General features: G+C 31.6%; 1 protein-coding gene across 1 annotated transcript in view; it reads right to left on the bottom strand.

Annotated features, from left to right (window-relative positions):
* The window catches only part of LOC123703255 (protein madd-4-like), a 157,709-nt gene extending 145,131 nt beyond the window's left edge, over window positions 1-12,578 (bottom strand). Inside the window, exon 1 of the mRNA XM_045651199.1 lies at window positions 12,548-12,578. The gene's annotated coding sequence lies outside the window, so the exon portion shown is untranslated. The remainder of the gene's footprint in view (window positions 1-12,547) is intronic.
* Window positions 12,579-19,193: the final 6,615 nt, after the last annotated feature.

The raw sequence follows: 19,193 nt of genomic DNA, 5'->3' as shown, positions 1-19,193 counted from the left end.
GCAATATTTAAAGGAGTATTATATGAAAAAATTTGTCTATCGCTAAGGTTCAAAATTTAAGGTCAATTCTTATAATTAAAGTTTGTTAATATCTCTAGTTTCGTAGTGTCTTATCGCAGTTACGGAATATATAATATTCGGGTACTAACTTAGATGAATATCCGAATATGTATTAGTTAAACTATGGGTTATGTTAAACTGTATGCCGTTCAAATTTTAACTTTGAAACAGTATGTAGTAGATTGATTTTTGTATGATCATGTGTTGTAACAAGCTATTTCAAATTATTATGAAATAGAATACGTTGCCATGGAAACCAGGAAAGGTAAATTTTACATCAAGCGGATATACCCAAAGTGTTTACTTTAATATTGTAAATAATTTTATAAGCTCAAGTGAAGTTATTGCTTATAATAATAAAGTATTAATTAATATTGACTTTAGTTATTGAGATGTTGAGAATGAATGCTGTTTGTATGATTATGTAAATAATTAGATAAATGTTGAATAAAGTTTTTATTTTCAAAATGTTTGTTTTCAATCTCTCCCTTACCTTTGTACGTTTATCTACCGTATAACAAATTCTTGTTTTTATAGAAAATACGAGCTCTATAAAGAGTATCTTAAATAATTATTTCCTATGTTATTATTAAGACTTGTGTTTCTGTAATTATGCAGACTATGACTATTATTATTATAGGTACTTATTTCAATTAGATGTTTTCTGTTTATACCCTTATATACTCTGTATTAAGAGATACATAATAAACTCGATTTAATTTTGTGCCTTTAATTGTTTAATATCAACTTGTGGCAAACACCTCTCAATAGAAATAATAAGCATCAATGAATTCAAGGTGCATAATAGTTGCAGTGTGGTTCGCCGCAAACCGACGTGGTTTGAACTCAATATATCAAGCAGCTCCAGTGCTTTATTGTATTGTAAATGTTAAATGTTACCGGAAATGTATGAAATCAAGGAATTGTATACAATTCCTAGGAAATGTATAAAATATTGTTTAAAAAACTATTTAATGCATGCATATCCTAGGAAATGTATAATCTTCCTAGGAATTGTATACAATTCCTATATCGTATTAGGAAATGTGTAAAGTAAATGCTTTCTGTAATAAAACACGTTGTTATTTTTTTATTATAGCTCTTATTGATACAATCGGGTAACAGTCATACCGTAAAATTGTAATAATATTATATTCATATTATTATCTTCGATCGTTCGATCTTCGTCGACGGAGCCCCGCTTCGCGGGGCTCCTATTTCTGTGTAGTTTTTTTTTTAACAAACCTAACCTAACCTAACCTAACGGCTAACCTAACCTAAACCTAACCTAACTTTGAGGGCGAATATCTCGGCTATTTTTGATTTTAGAGAAAAGTTGTTCCTATAAAACATGCTTATATAAGCGTAATCTTTACGATAAAACAATAATAAATAGGTGTTATAATGACACCAACTCCATCAAAAGTCCTGCGCCCCCTTTGCTTTAGTCCAACCCTTGCCTGCGACATATCAATATCTTAAATGTTTTACATTTCCGATAGCTATTTAGGAAATGTATAGATTTCCTAGGAAATGTGTATAAAATAATTTATTTCACACATTTCCGTACGATTTTAGGAATTGTATACATTTCCTAGGAATTGTATACAATGACGGATTACATACATTTCCTGTAACATAAACTGATTGTATAGAGTAAAAGAATATATAAGAAGATAAAGGTTGATATGGTAAGAAAGGAGAGGTTAAAATAAAAGTACTTTTTTATATTAAAAGGTGCTTTATTCATTCAACAAAGGGATAAACGAATTTGTGCAAACAAAATGCAAAAAACAGGAAAAAGCAAATAAATATGAGCACAAGAAAAGGGTAACTATATAATATTATCGTGTGATGTCGTATCAGTACCTTAACAGCAAGAGAACCAGGAACTATAATAAAAAGAGAGCACACATTTATCATTTAAATAGCGAATAAAACCTACATGTTTATTACTCTCATACTTAATTAATTTTACGATCAAAATAGTACTATGATAAAACATAGGTACATTGATTAAAAAGTGAAATCTTTCTTCTCAATGTAAAAGTACACGCTTCTGGATATCTTAAAGCGAATTCCAAGCAATGTTTAAGTTTAACAAGCGAAAATAAATTTTCAACCAACATGTGTAAGAGCAAAAGTTTAAAACTTTTCGCGTTGAGAATAATTCCCTGCAAGCTGTCTAAACACGCTTTACCAATGTTAAACATTGTTTAACAAAAACAAGATTTTTGTTTGTCTCATTAAAAATACATTATAATTAGAACATACGTTTCGACATTCCGAAACTGGGAGTTAATTTATAATCAAAGGGGTTAATAAAAACGAACCTTTGTTAAAAATACATTAGTCAATCTTGAGGCCTCCAATTAAGCCCCGGCTTATGTGAGATAACCCTAATTCAAAATTGAACACAAAAATGTCAAGCGCCTCACGAAAAGGTTCGTGTGGGTTCCGTGTGTTGTTTTAATTAAATTAAATCTGGTAAAAAGTGAGTGTGCTTATGGAAAGGATTTGAATAAAATTATTGTTATGCAAATAAAATAAAATATTATGTTAAAAGAATATGTAAACAATAATACCTATTTTTATTGGAAAGGCAAATAAATTAAATCAATATTTTTATACGGCATTATATACCACATTTTATACGACACTTTTTCTCAATTATTTTCATCAAAACGTGCTTAGGTACCTAAAAATATTAAATGCTGTATAGAAAAACATTGAATGAACAAATGTTTATTATAAACATTTCAATTAACCTACGGAACCCTAAAAACATGTCCCAATAAATCAGATAGGGTGTGAGGCGCCCTCACATGCGGCAAAGATATGCGGTTTGACAATCCCTTTTTGTGCATTTTTTGTTTTCCAATAATTTATGTTGTGTGATAAAAATGTATATTGAAATGTTGAATTATTGTGGTAGATTGAGGTTATTAATATTGGTATTTATTTATAAAGCTGAAGTTTGTTTGTTTGTTTGAAAATTATTTCGGTGTCAGATAGCCCCTAACCCCTTTAACGTGGAAGGCTTATAGGATATATATCATCACGCTAAGACTCACAGGAGCGGAGCACTGCGGGTAAAACCACGGAGCACAGCTAGTTAACTATAAAAGTAGGACATGGAATGACAAAAATGATTTGATGGGTATCTATTTTGTATTCTTGTCTTAGTGCATAATGTTGAAAATTAGCAGCCTTTTTAATATTGAATATTGAAGCTTCCCAAGAAACTCAGTACTAATGAAGACCCATAATAAAATTACAACACCTGAATACACTTAAATAGACGACATAAAAAAATTTACGCACGAGCAGGAATCGATCAAGAGGAAATTATCTTTGACATCTTTAAAATATAAAGCGTACATAAAATTTTAGCACAAATAAAAATCCATTTAAAGAACACAACAAATCGTACAATAAAGACCTAACCAATGGACCAAAAGACATAATGGAACAATTTCTTTTAAAAACCACCACTGCTTAGTTCACTTAAAAAGTCATTTTGTTCAACTTGTACCCGTGAATTATTGTGGGTGGAAACGAGACAGGAATACACGGAGATTACAAGTGTAACAAGGACGGGCGATTATATTTAAATTAAGTCCTCCTTTAATGTAGGACATTATTTTTTTATCGGCTAAGATATGTCGCCTTTGCGTAAAATTGTGGGTCCCGTACGCATAATGTTTTAGTAATTTGGTAGGGATTTTTGAGACAACGGTTTACCTTGATCGTTGTTTTAATTTTGTGGTTATCTGTTTTTGAAGCGGTTTAAAGGTTGTTATTCAAAAGCTTGGTTTTTACTCTAGTAAAAAATAAGAAAAAGTAGAGCAGGCAGCAGCTGTATTTTTAAAGGTTATAAGTATCTATATATATAAAAGAAAGTCGTGTTAGTTACTCCACTTATAACTCAAGAACGGCTGAACCGATTTAGCTGAAAATTGGCAGGGAGGTAGTTTAGAGCCAGGAGAAGGACATAGGATACTAAATATGTACCACGGGCGAAGCCGGGGCGGACCACTAGTAGGTTTATAAATTAGAAATTATGTGTTATTTGAAAACTATTGAGTTTCTTGACAATTCATAAATCAGAAAGAGTGAATACTTGTGAAAGATTTGACACTAATAAAAATAGCTTGAACTACATATGAATTATTTCTAACATATTTTTATTACATCGTCTCAAACTTTTTGGTCTGTGTAGCGCATGTCGCGTGACGCACGATACGTACGATAATTATCGTACAAATACGATAATTTTTAGTTAAATGTCTATAGTGTGAAAAAAAGTTTCACTTTTACCGTGGTTTCATAAAACCACAGAACATTTTTTATTTTTTTTATTTTAAGGGGATTTTTCTAAATTAGGTTCGTAATATAATATTTGCACAACCCTAAAAGCCTATTAAATAAACTTATACGTTCTCTTATCATAATAAAATACTATTGAATAAAGTTTCTTAGTCTCATTAAAGCCTTAATAGAATACTTATTTCTTTATAAAAGGATTGAAAAAGTTTAAAAGCTTTTCAATGTTTTAATCACAGCTTTCATTATGAAAATATCTACGTACTTTTATAAATTACTAGCTGCTCCGCGCGGTTTCACCCCCGTGGCTCCTTTCCTGTTGGTCGTAGCGTGATGATATATAGCCTATAGCCTTCCTCGATAAATGAGCTATATCTAACACCGACAGAACTTTTCAAATCGGACCAGTAGTTTCCGAGATTAGCGCGTTCAAACAAACAAACAAACTCTTCAGCTTTATAATATTAAGTATAGATATTGAAATAAAACTTATTATTTTTTAATGTGCGTAGGTTTGTGGTTGGATTAATGAAGGCATTTTAATTAAAGGGTTGGTTGTAAGTATCTTTGAATATTGTAAAAACGTAGGCCATATTGAATTCCACACAAGGGCTAATTTTTGTGTTTGACATAGACAAAAAAAACGAAGTAACATTACGAAATAAGAACCTCTTGTCATTTTAAAAAACTAAAAATTGCAATATTATTTTTGAAGTGAAACTTCTTTAGGCGCGTTGAGAGTAAAATTTCAAGGTCGCGTTATGGCAATACCGTCACGTCTGACGTCATGGAGGAAGGCGACGATTTTGGTATGTTTGAATCTTGCCAAAGAAGTTTCACTTCTGACACGTGTGCTCGACACATACGCTCGCTATGTACCGCGAAAAAAAACAGGAGGCATTTCTGTGGTTATCCAGACTAACTTATCTCTTAACGAAATTTCATACAAATCCGATCAGCTGTTTCTGCGTAAAAGAGTATCAAACATACCTACTAACGGTCATAGCATGATACGTTGTAGAGTCCTTTATAATTAGTAAAATTGAAATCCTTTGACGATCTTAATTATAATTATTTTGAAACATATATCGGTTATATACAGTCGAGGGTAAAACAGAGTTTATCTTTGAAGCAGATTAAAACTGTAGGGTGTTTTGTTTATTTTTCACCTTTGATAACAACGGTTCAGAGTGCTTTTAGGGGTCCGTAATTAAATAACTTTTCGAGTGATACGTTTCGTTTATGTATGTCCGTTGAGTGTTATGTAGAGATATATAAGATTAATAATATAAGATATATAAAATTAAACTGATATAAGATTTCAGTGTGTTTAAAATAAGTAGCCTATCACTGATAAAGAATTCATTACGTTCTAACAACATTGGATTGGCCGTTATAGTGATACACACTTCTACACTTATTAAATTAGAAGTTATTATAATTTTGTATTTTTTTTAATGATCTTGAAATTATTAACGCGTAATACTTTACCAAATTGAAAAACTATACATGTTATTTTAATTTAAACTGCAATTTCCTACAATTATTAAAGGTACTATCATGTATTTAATTAATCTAAATCTATACTAATATTATAAAGCTGAAGAGTTTGTTTGTTTGCTTTTTTTTTTGTTTGAACGCGCTAATCTCGGGAACTACTGATCCGATTTGAAAAATTCTTTCGGTGTTAGATAGCCCATTTATCGAGGAAGGCTATAGGCTATATATCATCACGCTAAGACCAAAAGAAGCAGAGCAATGCGGGTGAAACCGCGGGTAATGTATAAAATGTAATCTTTGTTGGAAATTCTGTAACATAACTATGAAATATAATTTCAAATGACTACAGAACCCACTATTTAACACTTCACTTATAATATAGTATTTTACAAACAAATCCGATACGATTGTGCTTCTAAGAAGGAAACAGGTGTCATACTCTCGGGACCACCGAAAAGGGTTTTTGTTTGAACATGTCCGTAATATTTGTATGCCAAGGAAGTACGTTGAGGTATTTAATTTTGTTGCTTTTTTTGGTGTGGCTTGTTCACTATGATAAGTTGGAATAATGACGAGCTTATTTTTTTTTATTATCTTATTTATTGTGATACACAACTGAAGTATTTCTATAAAAGACAAAGAGAAGCTTATAAAATAAACACAATTAACATATTGTTTTATATTTAAAGACGTCTATGGTATTTATGTGTAATTAGTGACATAAATATTATGAGCAATATAATGCCACATTATTCTTAATAAACTTAACATAAAAATAATCTATATTTTTACAATAATTTCAGTCAAGCCAAGGCAAGCACCTGATAAATGAAAATACCAAGATGGTCACTCAAAACATAACACATTTTCAAATCTGAGATGTCTTTCTCTTATCAGAAATATGTCTCAACTAGCTGCGCTCCGTGATTTCACCCGCGTGGCTCCGCTTCTATTGGTATTAGCGTGATGATGTATAATACTTCCTTCCTCGATAAATGGGCTATCCAACACCGAAAGGATTTTTCAAATCGGACCAGTAGTTCTTGAGATTAGCGCGTTCAAACAAACAACAAACTATATTAAGTAAGCATAGATGATAGTTACTCGAAAATATCATTCTTTGAGATGTCTCTGTTTTATCAGAAATATGTCTCAATAACACATAGAAAGTGTTCTTAACATTCCGATTTCGTATGATTCATCATATAAAAATTCAGATAAGTTATGACAATATGGAATACGTAAGAGCATCCTATCTCCTTAATGGTTTGGGAATGAGATTGTTTTTAAGTTTAATGTAATATTATATTGAGATGAGTCAATGTCATAACATTAAACTTAAAAACAACCTTTTACCTATTTTAACCCATAGGTAAAAATAGGTAAAAGGGCTTTCTCGATGACTTCACATTTTTATTACAGAGACTTATTATCAGTTATAAGTTTTAAAAAAATATCATAAACTAGTATTTGTAGTTACATTTTCTGTAAAATTAAATTGTATACTGACATGATTTAGAACGAGCATTTTAGATTCGATTCGATTTTCGTTCGAGTTTAGCTCCGCCCGACTTCGAATGTGTTGATCCTGAGAAAAAAAATATAGCCTATAAGTAGGTAGTTACTTGGTAAATATTTAGATCTCTCAAAAATTTTTTCGTTAAATTTTATTAAACAAACAAAAATCAAATCTTTTCATTGTACATATTAAGTTAGATATGTTACCGCCTTTAACTCTAAATTGCTTGGATTAATTCGAATGTATGGTTTTAATTTGCATAAGTACGATAAATTAATTAAATAACTCTAAAATACCTTCAGAATAAAATAACCATTTTAATTAAATTTAATCACCCTGTATATAAATCTTTTCGAACGATCTACTTATATAGTACCAATAAATTAGTGCTGAGATACAAGCGGGCCGATTTATTAACATTGGAACGCTGTAAATCTAACTAACGTTTATTCAAAAGGAGCTAATTGCATTTGTTTAGGTTATAATATTGAATCTTATAATTACCCGGCGTTTGCATTGGTTGTAATGGTTTTTATACAGGGTGATTTTTATGGATACTTTAATTATTTAAAATATTTATTCTATACATGTGTACCAAGAAAGTGTTAAGAGCTTTCTGAGTGATAACATTATTGCATATTTTAAGTAAAACTATTAAATGTATTGATTAATGTTACTTACTGTAATGCTGTGAGTATGAATAAATAAATAATTAAATATATAAATATGTGTATTTCCGTACCCCGTTCACGAGAACAAACAAACGAACGAACATCAGAGCCAGAGCATTATTTCGTGTTCTAATAACGAACAATACTGATGTTGTTCGACATTAGGAACACATAATTTCGAACGCATTGAACAACGAAAGAATGCTCTTTACCTGTTTACACTAAAAGAATTTGACATAGTGGTGTTTGAATGAGCATTCGCTCGTTTCGTTTGCAAATGCGCCGTAATACTAACAGACATAGTAGTATAATTAGTGAGTTCCCACCGGGATTCGAACCCAGGACCTACTAAGTTTAAACTTATGTGTTAACCACTATACCATAGAGGCGTTAATTAATTATAATTAATCGAGTTACGAAGAGTCGCTTTAAATTTAATTATTAACATGGAAATATAGTGTCGGATGCAAGCCATCGTAATTAAATAAATTATCAAGCATGTTTTACAGGTAAATGACATTAAATCCAGAGCAGATATTAAATATAAACCATATTTTATCTTATACATACTACTACGGCTCGCCCGGGCTTCGTCCGTGGTACATGTGTACGTTTTCTTTCCTTAAGATCCATCCTCGTACTTTAAGGAATATTACAAAAAAAAATTAACGAAATCGGTTCAGCCATTCTCGAGTTATGCGCTTACCAACACATTTTCATTTTTATTATATAGATAACTAGCTTTTCGCCCGCGTCTTCGCCAGCGTTTTCAAAGGAAAACCCGCATAGTTCCCGTTCCCGTGGGATTTCCGGGATAAAAACTATCCTATGTGTTAATCCAAGTTAACCTCTATATGTGTGCTAAATTTCATTATAATCGGTTCAGTAGTTTATGCGTGAAAATCATACATACATACAAACAGTTTCCCTTTATAATATTAGTATAGATTAAGCTTGTATAACATACGTACATAAAATCTCAATATATTTAAAGCTTAGAAACTCATTAAAATCACACACATCCAAATTCAAAGCGACTAATTACCGTATAAAATTTGAGCAACTCAATACCTTACCTGAAAAATAAAGCTCCAAAATTCTTTCATACGAGCGAGTTAAAAATAATTCTCCATAATAGTAGTGGTATAGAGGGAGAATGTAAGTGACCTGAAAACATGCTGCCACGAAACGCGCAAAGGAGTACCGTGGTCATTAGTAGGTTACTGTGGGGCTACGAAACTTGCGATTTGCGTTAAATGATCACTACATAGTATGTATAAAACAAAGTCGCTTTCTCCGTCCCTATGTCCCTAATCCCTATGTCCCTTTGAATGCTTAAATCTTTAAAACTACGCAAATGATTTTGATGCGGTTTTTTTATTGATAGAGTGATTCAAGAGGAAGGTTTAAGTATATAATTTATTAGGTTTTAGACAAAGCGGGTGAAGCCGCGGGCGGTAAGCTAGTCTACAATAAAGTTTAGAGCGTATCGTAAAAAATACTAAGAATCTGACACAATACACGGCTCCTTTAGTCATTTTTATAGCATGAAAGATCTTATGATTTGATCGTGGATGAACAATACCTCCGCCACTGAACTGCTCGACGTAACATAGAGACGTACATAGAGTATTGTATACTACGCACTGGAGTACAAAATGGGTAAACGCATTGTCTACTGTAAAAAGGGAAAGCTGAAATGTGTTTTTTTTATAATTTTAATATGTAAAACTGTCTTTGTATTTTGAAGTATTGCATTACTTGTATCGATATTAGGTATATACTATATAGGCGTTGAATTATGTTTCAAAATATAGTACAAATATTCTTTTAGATTCGAGAATGAATAATTGTCCATTAGCATCTAATATATTTTATACATTCCGATCCTACGTCAGAATACATTCTAAATCTATGTTTGATGTTATAAGTTAGTTTCATAGCCACACATGTTTCCCCATTACACACCAAGGTTGTTCGCGATTTTTCTTTTGAACAAGGTGCTTTCAGTCCGTAAAATCTTGTGTCACTATTTCTTGTCCATTTAAACATTTTGTTGTGGAATTTCTGCCAGTTTATATTGTTTAGTTTGTTTATGAACTTTTAAGTCGTGTTTTTAAGCTTTTTCTGCTACTTTCTTTTGATATTTATTATGTAGTGTGTACTACTACTTTGTTTATAAAAACTAAGTGCCTGTATCACAGCTTCTGGATTGTTCTGTTTTTGCTGTGGGTTAAAATGACGACTAATTAGTATGAAAATAAAAGTGTTAAACAGGCTATTAGTCGCTTTATCGAGTAGAATATTGCCTCAAGTCGTATATGAGGTTAAATTCTAGATTAAAACATTATACGGTTTAAAAAGTTATCCCTAAATAAAATTCTAGAGACTATTTTTAACTTCCTATTTTCGCTAAGACAGTATCAAAATACACAAGAAAATAAAGCTGAATCTAGAAATAGAACTTTAGTACAAAAATTTCACATTATTGTTTGTAATCACCGCCTACAACGTAGATAAATGTATAAGCTCAATCGGTTTTAATGTTTGGAATTTAAACATCATTCTCTTCATACTTAGAAAACTCTTTAATACTAGGAACTAAATGCTCTCTAAATTGATTAAAACTACTGAATTATAAGCAGATAAGATAAATAACGTCTTAAGAGTATATACTTAAATATATAAAATAAAGAAAAATTACCAATCTTCTATTTGATGATACGTGTAATATTCAAAACCGAATCTAAAAAATAAAATATATATCAAACTAGATGATATTTTCGAGGATTCTGTTCAATTTTCTACTAAAACTAAAAAAAATATATGCATCACAATAACCTTAACTACTTAAATACGTCCTTAAATCAATAAGAAGACATTACAGATTAAAATGGAAGATGAAAAAGCTGAACTATCGTTATAATTTTTAAAAACATCATACTATTATGTTTGTCGGGAGCACTTAACATTAGAATTTTAAATATTGGACTCTGTAATTTCCTTGGGGAACCAACTTTAATTATTCTAGTCTGGTTCAAGCATAGAATAAACAAGATGCTTTTGTTCAGTGGTTAGTTCAATTAGTTCAATAATTTTTTACTTAAATTTTAAATAGTTTTTACTGGCAGCTTTTTAGCGTAGTATTTTTACACGTATCACTTTGAGTATGTTTTATTCTTTTTAACCCAGGGGTTAGGGGTTTATGCCAGGTTATACGATGTTTCTAAGTGCAGAGAATTTGTGTTTTTATTTTTAGCATTGTAACTCTACATTTTAGCAATCAATTTAAATACGATATTTTAAATCAAAATATTGTTAGCAGGACATGGCTTATCACTAGGTTTGGTGGAAATTGAATTATCAACCAGGTTGCATTGGTTAGAATTACAGGCAAGATTAAATCACACCAAATCAAATTTATTCCTTTGTTCATAATATCGTAAAACAAATGAAGGGCGATCCAATTGCATTCACGAATATATACTAAAGAGAACAGTCCTATATTTGTATACCAGACGAGCTGTTTGTTAGACTTAACTTCTGTACATCCACGTAATCTGCATTTCGCACTTCAAAATCACACCTTACCTTTTACATGTCACTGACCTTTCCACATTTACGTCACAAGATTCAAAATGGCCGCCATTGAAGTCTCCGGCGACTCAGTTTCTTGACTCTCGTAAAATATTCAACTACCCGCTAACCAGACTGCTTAAAGTCTGTTTATAAAATCATTACTACTCGCATTTGAGATCAGCTTATAAGAGTTTATTATTCAAGTATCTCCTTTAGGTAAGGTTATTAAATATTAGTATCACTACATAGTATAAAACAAAGTCGTTTTCTCTGTACCTATGTCCCTTTGTACGTTTAAATCTTTAAAACTACGCAACAGATTTTGATGCGGTTTTTTTTAATAGATAGAATGATTCAAGACAAAGGTTTTAGTATATAATTTATTAGGTTTTAGACGAAGCGGGCGAAGCCGCGGGCGGTAAGCTAGTAAATAATAAAGCGTATTTTTGTAGTAAAATTTTATTATAATTTTCATAAATATGACATTTTAAGAGCCTTTCAAATAGTATAACAATGTTCGAATATAATATGTTAATCTTAAAAGAAGGCACTTGAAAACTCTACAAGTGTAGTATATTTTATAATGGCCGCTGTACAAAATTCTTTAATTCATACAAAATTAAGAAATACAATTTCATTTCGATTTTCGTCAATATCTACTTACTGCTAGAAACTTAAATGAATCCATAGGAAACGGCGTAAGTTTTTACCGAATCGAAATAAATAAATTACTACGAGAATATATTTGCAGGTGGAAAGAAGCCAGTTCAAATGAAATATTTTCTTAAATAACATCTGGTCAGTCTTATTTTCATACTCCATAAAAATTTACGGTGACGTCATAAAAACTGTAACCTACAGTTCTCAATGCAGATTTTCCGATTTCACTTACTTCAAGTTGGGAGAACCGCTGAAGATCTGTAAACAAAAGAATCGAAACTTTAATAAAATATTATTGCATCGAATTTTTTTTTATGAAATAGTGGTTAGTTTACATTGTATGGACTTTTATTATGGTACAATGTACAAATAGTGGTAATATATTTTTAATTCTCAGATTTTACAGTACTTTTTTATTAATTTTCGTTTTTAAGGGTTTCTACAATTTATATTTTACTTGTGTTTAGAAGGCCAATAAACACAGACTATTTCTTTAGAATAAAATCCGAGTTTAAAAATATCTTACAATATTATCACAAAAATTGAATTTTCCTAATGAAAAAAAATATTCTTTAATCGCTCTACATTCACGTTTGAAGTATTAATCCATACTAATATTATAAATGCGAAAGTAACTCTGTCTGTCTGTCTGTTACTCAATCACGCCTAAACTACTGAACCAATTTTCATGAAATTTCGTATGGAGATATTTTGATACCCGAGAAAGGACATAGGCTACTTTTTATCCCGGGAAAATTACGCAATCCCGGAAATCCCACGGGAACGGGAACTATGCGGGTTTTTCTTTTACTGCGCGGGTGAAGCCGCGGGCTGATACCTAGTAATTCATAAATTATTAGCTGTAATCAAAATGTATTATATTTTTCTTTTTTTTTCTATTCATGAACTTGAGTCTGAAAATACTTAAATCCTTAAAGAGTATCTATCGTGCTAGAAGTCTGTAGCAACATGTGTCTGTACATAGGTATGTTCAGTGTGTAGGTACACGTATCGACTGTATATTTCGTACTGTAGACTGCATACTGTATAGTGTATATACTGTGAAGATATAAAGCGATAATAACGTATTATTAAGCGTAAAAATTGTACATATAAAACCACATTATTTTCTCAAAATTGCCCTTCATACTATATTAATTATTCAATACTAACGTTTTTATCTCTCAGAAGCTCACCGGTCGTAAATATGACACCATAATCGAATAATAAGAATAATTTTACGATAATTCTACCACAGTTTATGCGAGAAGACCCCTTGTCTCTGCCAATCCAGCTCATTAGCATAGACCCTCGATCCGATATAATTTATAGTTGCTTTAACGAAATTAGTTATACAAATTACTTATTTATTAAAATCGGCAGCCCTCCCGCCGTTTTATTTAGCATTTAATTGGGTAGGAATGTATTGATTTTTGTGTTTATATGTTTAGAAAAGATTTGTTAATATTGTTATAATATAAATGTTTACGAAACAACAAATAACTTTGGACTTGTAGTTGAATTTGTAAGTCTTAAGTAAAGTTAGCCTGTGTGCTAATCGAGGCAATAGATTTCTGTATTCAATTCCTTCTAGATCCGATTTTGTATGAAACCGAAATAAACATCAAACCTTATAAGTATTATATCCACAGAAACATTGATTGTTTGAATATTTGCTTTAGCATAGTTTTATTTTAAGACTTACTTTAGACTACTCATAGTATAAAAATGAATCGCAAAATGTGTTGGTAAGCGCGTAACTCGAGAACTGCTGAACCGATTTCGTTTAGTTTTTTATTTCCTTGAGGTAGGTACGAGGATAGTTCTAATGGATAGAAAACGTAAACATGTAACCACGGGTGAAGCCGGGGCGGACTATTTTTTACTAGTTTTGTACACATATTCATTTCCAAAATAGTTTCGAAAAGAATTCTCTTTGAATAAATAAATGTTTCAGTTTACTACATCAACTTGCTTACCCTAACCTCGCTACTTCAAATAATATTTTATCGATTAAATTTCAAAAGCTACGGAGTTTCATTCATCTTATCCCTCCTTTTGACCCCCATAAGAGGCGTCAGGCGAATTTTCCAACAATCCATTTTACTACCTACACAATTAACTGAAATATACAATTACAGTTCTATCCTAATCAACTACTACCTATATGTATTTATTTAATTTTTATTTTAAATACTTTATGCTGCCAACATTACAACAATAGGTACAATAAAAAAGACGTGTGGCACTCGGGGACTGCCGCGGTAAAGCTATTGCATAGCATGCCATCAAGCCACACCTCCAAGCCCGTCGGAGTGGGGAGCGTGAGGTTTTTTCGTTACGGAATTTCTCGATTCGGTCCCCGCGCTCAAGGCCCGCGATAGAAGCTATGCAATAACTTAAAAATACGCTTAAACATACATCACAGAAGGTACAATCGCGTATTACATTTTATCTAATAATACGTGAATCACTACATAGTATTTAAAGTCGCTTTCTCTGTCCCTATATCCCTATGTATGCTTAAATCTTTATAACTACGCAACGGATTTTGTTGCGGTATTTCTCATTAAAAGATGGAGTGATAGAAGAGGAAGGTTTATAATATGTATAATTTATTAGGTTTTAGATACAATTTAGTCGTAAAAAAAATCATAATATATTACGTAAGATGTCAACAATTCGAAGACTTGACCACAATTAGCGGCACAAACAAATGTTTTCCCCACAAGTGGCGCTATAAACGACGTTTCTGGTCTCTTAATGCCATCCGCACCCAAATAAATACCTACTTTCCAAGCCGTAAGGACCACATTACAAATTAAACAGGCCGCGTATCACACCGGATACGGGGAATTGAATTTGCGATCAAATGTAGCGGCATTAGGTAGGAATCATGTATATTGTTTATGGTCTATAGGTAGACCGTTGTATAAGTGTTTTGTTTCTTATAAAATAAAGCCTTAGTTGCTATACCTACTTTAAGCAACGAAATGTATAAAAAAATTACAAGTTGCCTTTAAATTATATATTTAGTTGCATAAATAATGTCAGTTTTTGTAGAGAATTATCATACTTTGAAGTTGTACAACATTCATCATTGTATTTGTTTTTTGTGGGAGGTCCATTATATTTAAGTATGAAATATAAAATACAATAATACCTATTGTCTATTTAGTATAATTCGGTGTAATACGAGGCTGTGAAGAGAAAATATTATGTCCCTTTATTAATTTTGGTGAATATTTTTTCTCAAGTGCGTTGTCAAAATCACTAGACCCACATTTAAAGGGACCTATTAACAGTACCTTAGCCTTGTAATAAAACGTACGTATTTATAATAAATTACAAGATTTGCTGATATTGTTATTAAAAAATATATGCGAGAATCGATATGAATGAAATCTGGACCATACACTGAAAATACGTAGGTACATTCTCATGTATCATAATTCATTTCCTTAGGTATTTTTTGCACTGAAATTAATAACTATCTTTATTAATAACTAACTGAAATTCCATCCATACCATCTGGACAGCTGGCGATCAACAACTATTCGCTTTAGAAGAAGTTTTTTGCCTCGTGCTACCGAAATTTGGATTCAGCTCCCGCGGGCAGTGTTTCCAATGAGTTACGATTTGAGGACCTTCAAAAAAAGAGCGTACACCTACCTTAAAGGCCGGCAACACACTCGCCATACCCCTGGTATTGTGGGTGCAAGTGGGCGACGATGATCATTTACCATCAGATGACTCGTCTGCTCGTTTGCCTGCTCTTCCCATAAAAAAAAACTACCTACCTATGCAATAAAATCAATGAACAAATATATTGTAGGTAAATAATAAACTTAATTTTCAGAAAATCATTAACCCTCTAAAATCAAACCTCTTACAAAGAGAAAGAAACAACATTTCACAGCAACCATTAAAAATCCAATTCTACTAATCTGAATGTACCAATAAATAAGCAGAAAAACGTAAATAAATTTACCCTTACCAACCTGTCACGAAGTTGGCCGAACTCAGCCGAGTGACAAATACTAGGGTCAAACAGTTGACAGCTAGCGGCGGGAAAAAAGAAAGATGGCGGTTCAAAATGGCCGCCCAGGACGTGCGCAGCATGACTCTTGCTCTGTGTTTAATGCCCGACACTATGTTATGGTCGTTAGCTAAATTTATATATTTTATTGCTGAAAAGATTTGGTGTTCTATCGTGTTGATTGCGAAAAAAATCGATTGGTTTCCATTTTTGGTGTTTTTATAGTTATGGCAAACAATAAAAATTTAAATAAAATAACGATTATAATAAAATATTTCCTTATACAGTTTATAGGATATATTATTAGGTCAATAACACCAATAAGTTGGTAACAATTTCACAAAATGTTTTGCTAAACAGTAAACATCTTCAAAATAAGCTAGTTTTATATAAATATACACTCAACTTCGCAACTCAAATCTTTCCCCACCTTATAATTCCTATACCAAATCACAGTATTATTTGTACTACAAGAAATATAGAGAATATTTCGCTCCAATGGCCCTCAATGTCCTCACAGAACAATTTAATACGAACGTTTCATTGTTTATTTTTACGTCTCGAAACTTTCTTAATAAGACCCTCAGATATGGCACACATCTATTCGTCATGATTTATTTTCGAGGTCAATGAATTTGGGGAAATAATTTCATTTTTCCACTCTATTTAGTTCCAGCTCTCGAGATTTTATTTTGTTGGTAACAAATTATAGGCCTGTATTTTTCAAACGTATTTCATTCCTCAATTAATATTATAAAGCGTTTTCTGGCACCATTTCTTTAAAAATTAAAAAGCTTTACATAAAAAGTATATAATAAAAGTGTTGACATAAACTACACCATATTCTAGACTCTACAATGATATCTCTATGACCATATTAATATCCTTATGCATATACTTACTTTTTGTGCTCATTTCTATTTATTTATTTTGCAAGAAATGTGGAAGATTTACAGATGCACATAATTAAGTACAAATCGCCAATTGATTGGCAAGCAAAAATTTACAATAGAATGTCAATGCCATACTACATAAATATCATTTTCACAATTATACGTCAATTAATACCAAATTAATTATAAAATATTTCATCTCTAGATTTCATCAAACAATGACAATAGAAATATACAAATGTTAAACCATAGTTAAACTAGAAATAATTACTTTACCAATCGTCACAAATGACTTTAAATCTCGATATACACTGACATCGGTTCTATTCTCTGTGGACTCCATTTAACACAATTGTCTATGGCCAATGTAATCCGGGCTATTCCAATTTCATTTGACAGGCACTTGAGTTTAATTTAGCACAGATTATATAGGGTTTAGTTACTCTGTGCTATTTAACTGCGGCTTAAAGAAACGATTTGAAATAACGGCTGTTCGCAGCCTCTCGCTTGCACATTTGTGATAGTCCATTTGTTATCTCGCTCATGAGAAATACTTTTTCTAATGGCCAGATTATGATATTAATACTTGAACTTTTGACGATGAGATGTCCTATTATAGGACATCTCTTTCTTACTTATGCATAAAAATAGGAGAGGCTGCAATAGCGCGGTATAAAAACTAGGCTGTTCATAATAAATGTTCATAAAAAAAACTCATGTTTATGACAAACGACTTACAAAAAATTATGTTACCCTTTTTGTAAGATTCAGTTAATATCTCTTGTTCATTTATGTACATTAATGTATGTTTAAAAAGGTATACTAAAGAGAAATGAATTTCCAATTGCATGACAGCGTAACATCTATCCAGGGACCATTTAAGCAATCCATTGACACAGCGTTAGAGCCGTCGCGTTCACAATAATTATATCAAACAATGCACCTTCCCGATGTTTATTCCAACCAATAACTTGCACAGACAATGCTCCAGAACAATTAAGTCAATAACTCAATTCGTCGATTCATTGCTTTGTATGAGGTAGCCATTTATCACGCAAACCGTGTAAAGTGCTGAACTAATATTGTAACGTGAATTGTGCTAAATTTTAAAGGGTTTTGAGTGGCGTTTATGAGGTGGTAGAGATGATATTGTAAGATCTTGTTCTATTGATTGAAGGAAAATGCTCTAAACATTTTTTTTTTTATCAAATTAAATGATAATTTTATGTAGAGCTATTTCTTGCCCCTTAACATCTTTACATTATTTTGCTGCTAATTCATTCAATGTTATTTTTGTCATATGTTAGAACATTAACTAAAATCAATCTGAATCTAGAACCTGGGATCTTCCATGTATATCAAAAACATATTCAAAGGATACTTTGTATTACAGTGATAATATGATATTAATTTTTACGTGCATGCAACTAACAGTAGGTAGCTTACAGCTTATTCTAAGACATTTATTATGTACTAGGTTTCCACCCGCGCAGTCATAGAAAAACCCGCATAGTTCCCGTTCCCGTGGGATTTTCGGGATTGCGTCATTTTCCCTCGATGAAAATAGCCTATGTCCTTTCTCGGGTATCAAAATATCTCCATACCAAATTTCATGAAAATTGGTTCAGTAGTTTAGGCGTGATTGAGTAACAGACAGACAGAGTTACTTTCGCATTTATAATTTAGTATGGATTAGTCATCTATATTATATTCCTTTATACGCAATTCTTAATTATACAAAAATTTTAGGACTGAAATATCTTATTATGTCAGTCCTAAAATTACGTCTACGTAAGCGCCAGGTTCCGAGAATTCTGTATCTAACAAATATCAAGGAGTATCATTAAACACAGTGACAGCGTTATCTAATTACGAAATTAATTCATTTATTCCATCGATAATTAGTATTCGGGGTTCGTTTGTAACATCTGGGGGCGTTTATTAAT

Source organism: Colias croceus, chromosome 25, assembly GCF_905220415.1.
Source record: "Colias croceus chromosome 25, ilColCroc2.1".
In the NCBI taxonomy this organism is placed as follows: domain Eukaryota; kingdom Metazoa; phylum Arthropoda; class Insecta; order Lepidoptera; family Pieridae; genus Colias; species Colias croceus.
This window is presented reverse-complemented; position numbering and strand designations above follow the sequence as displayed.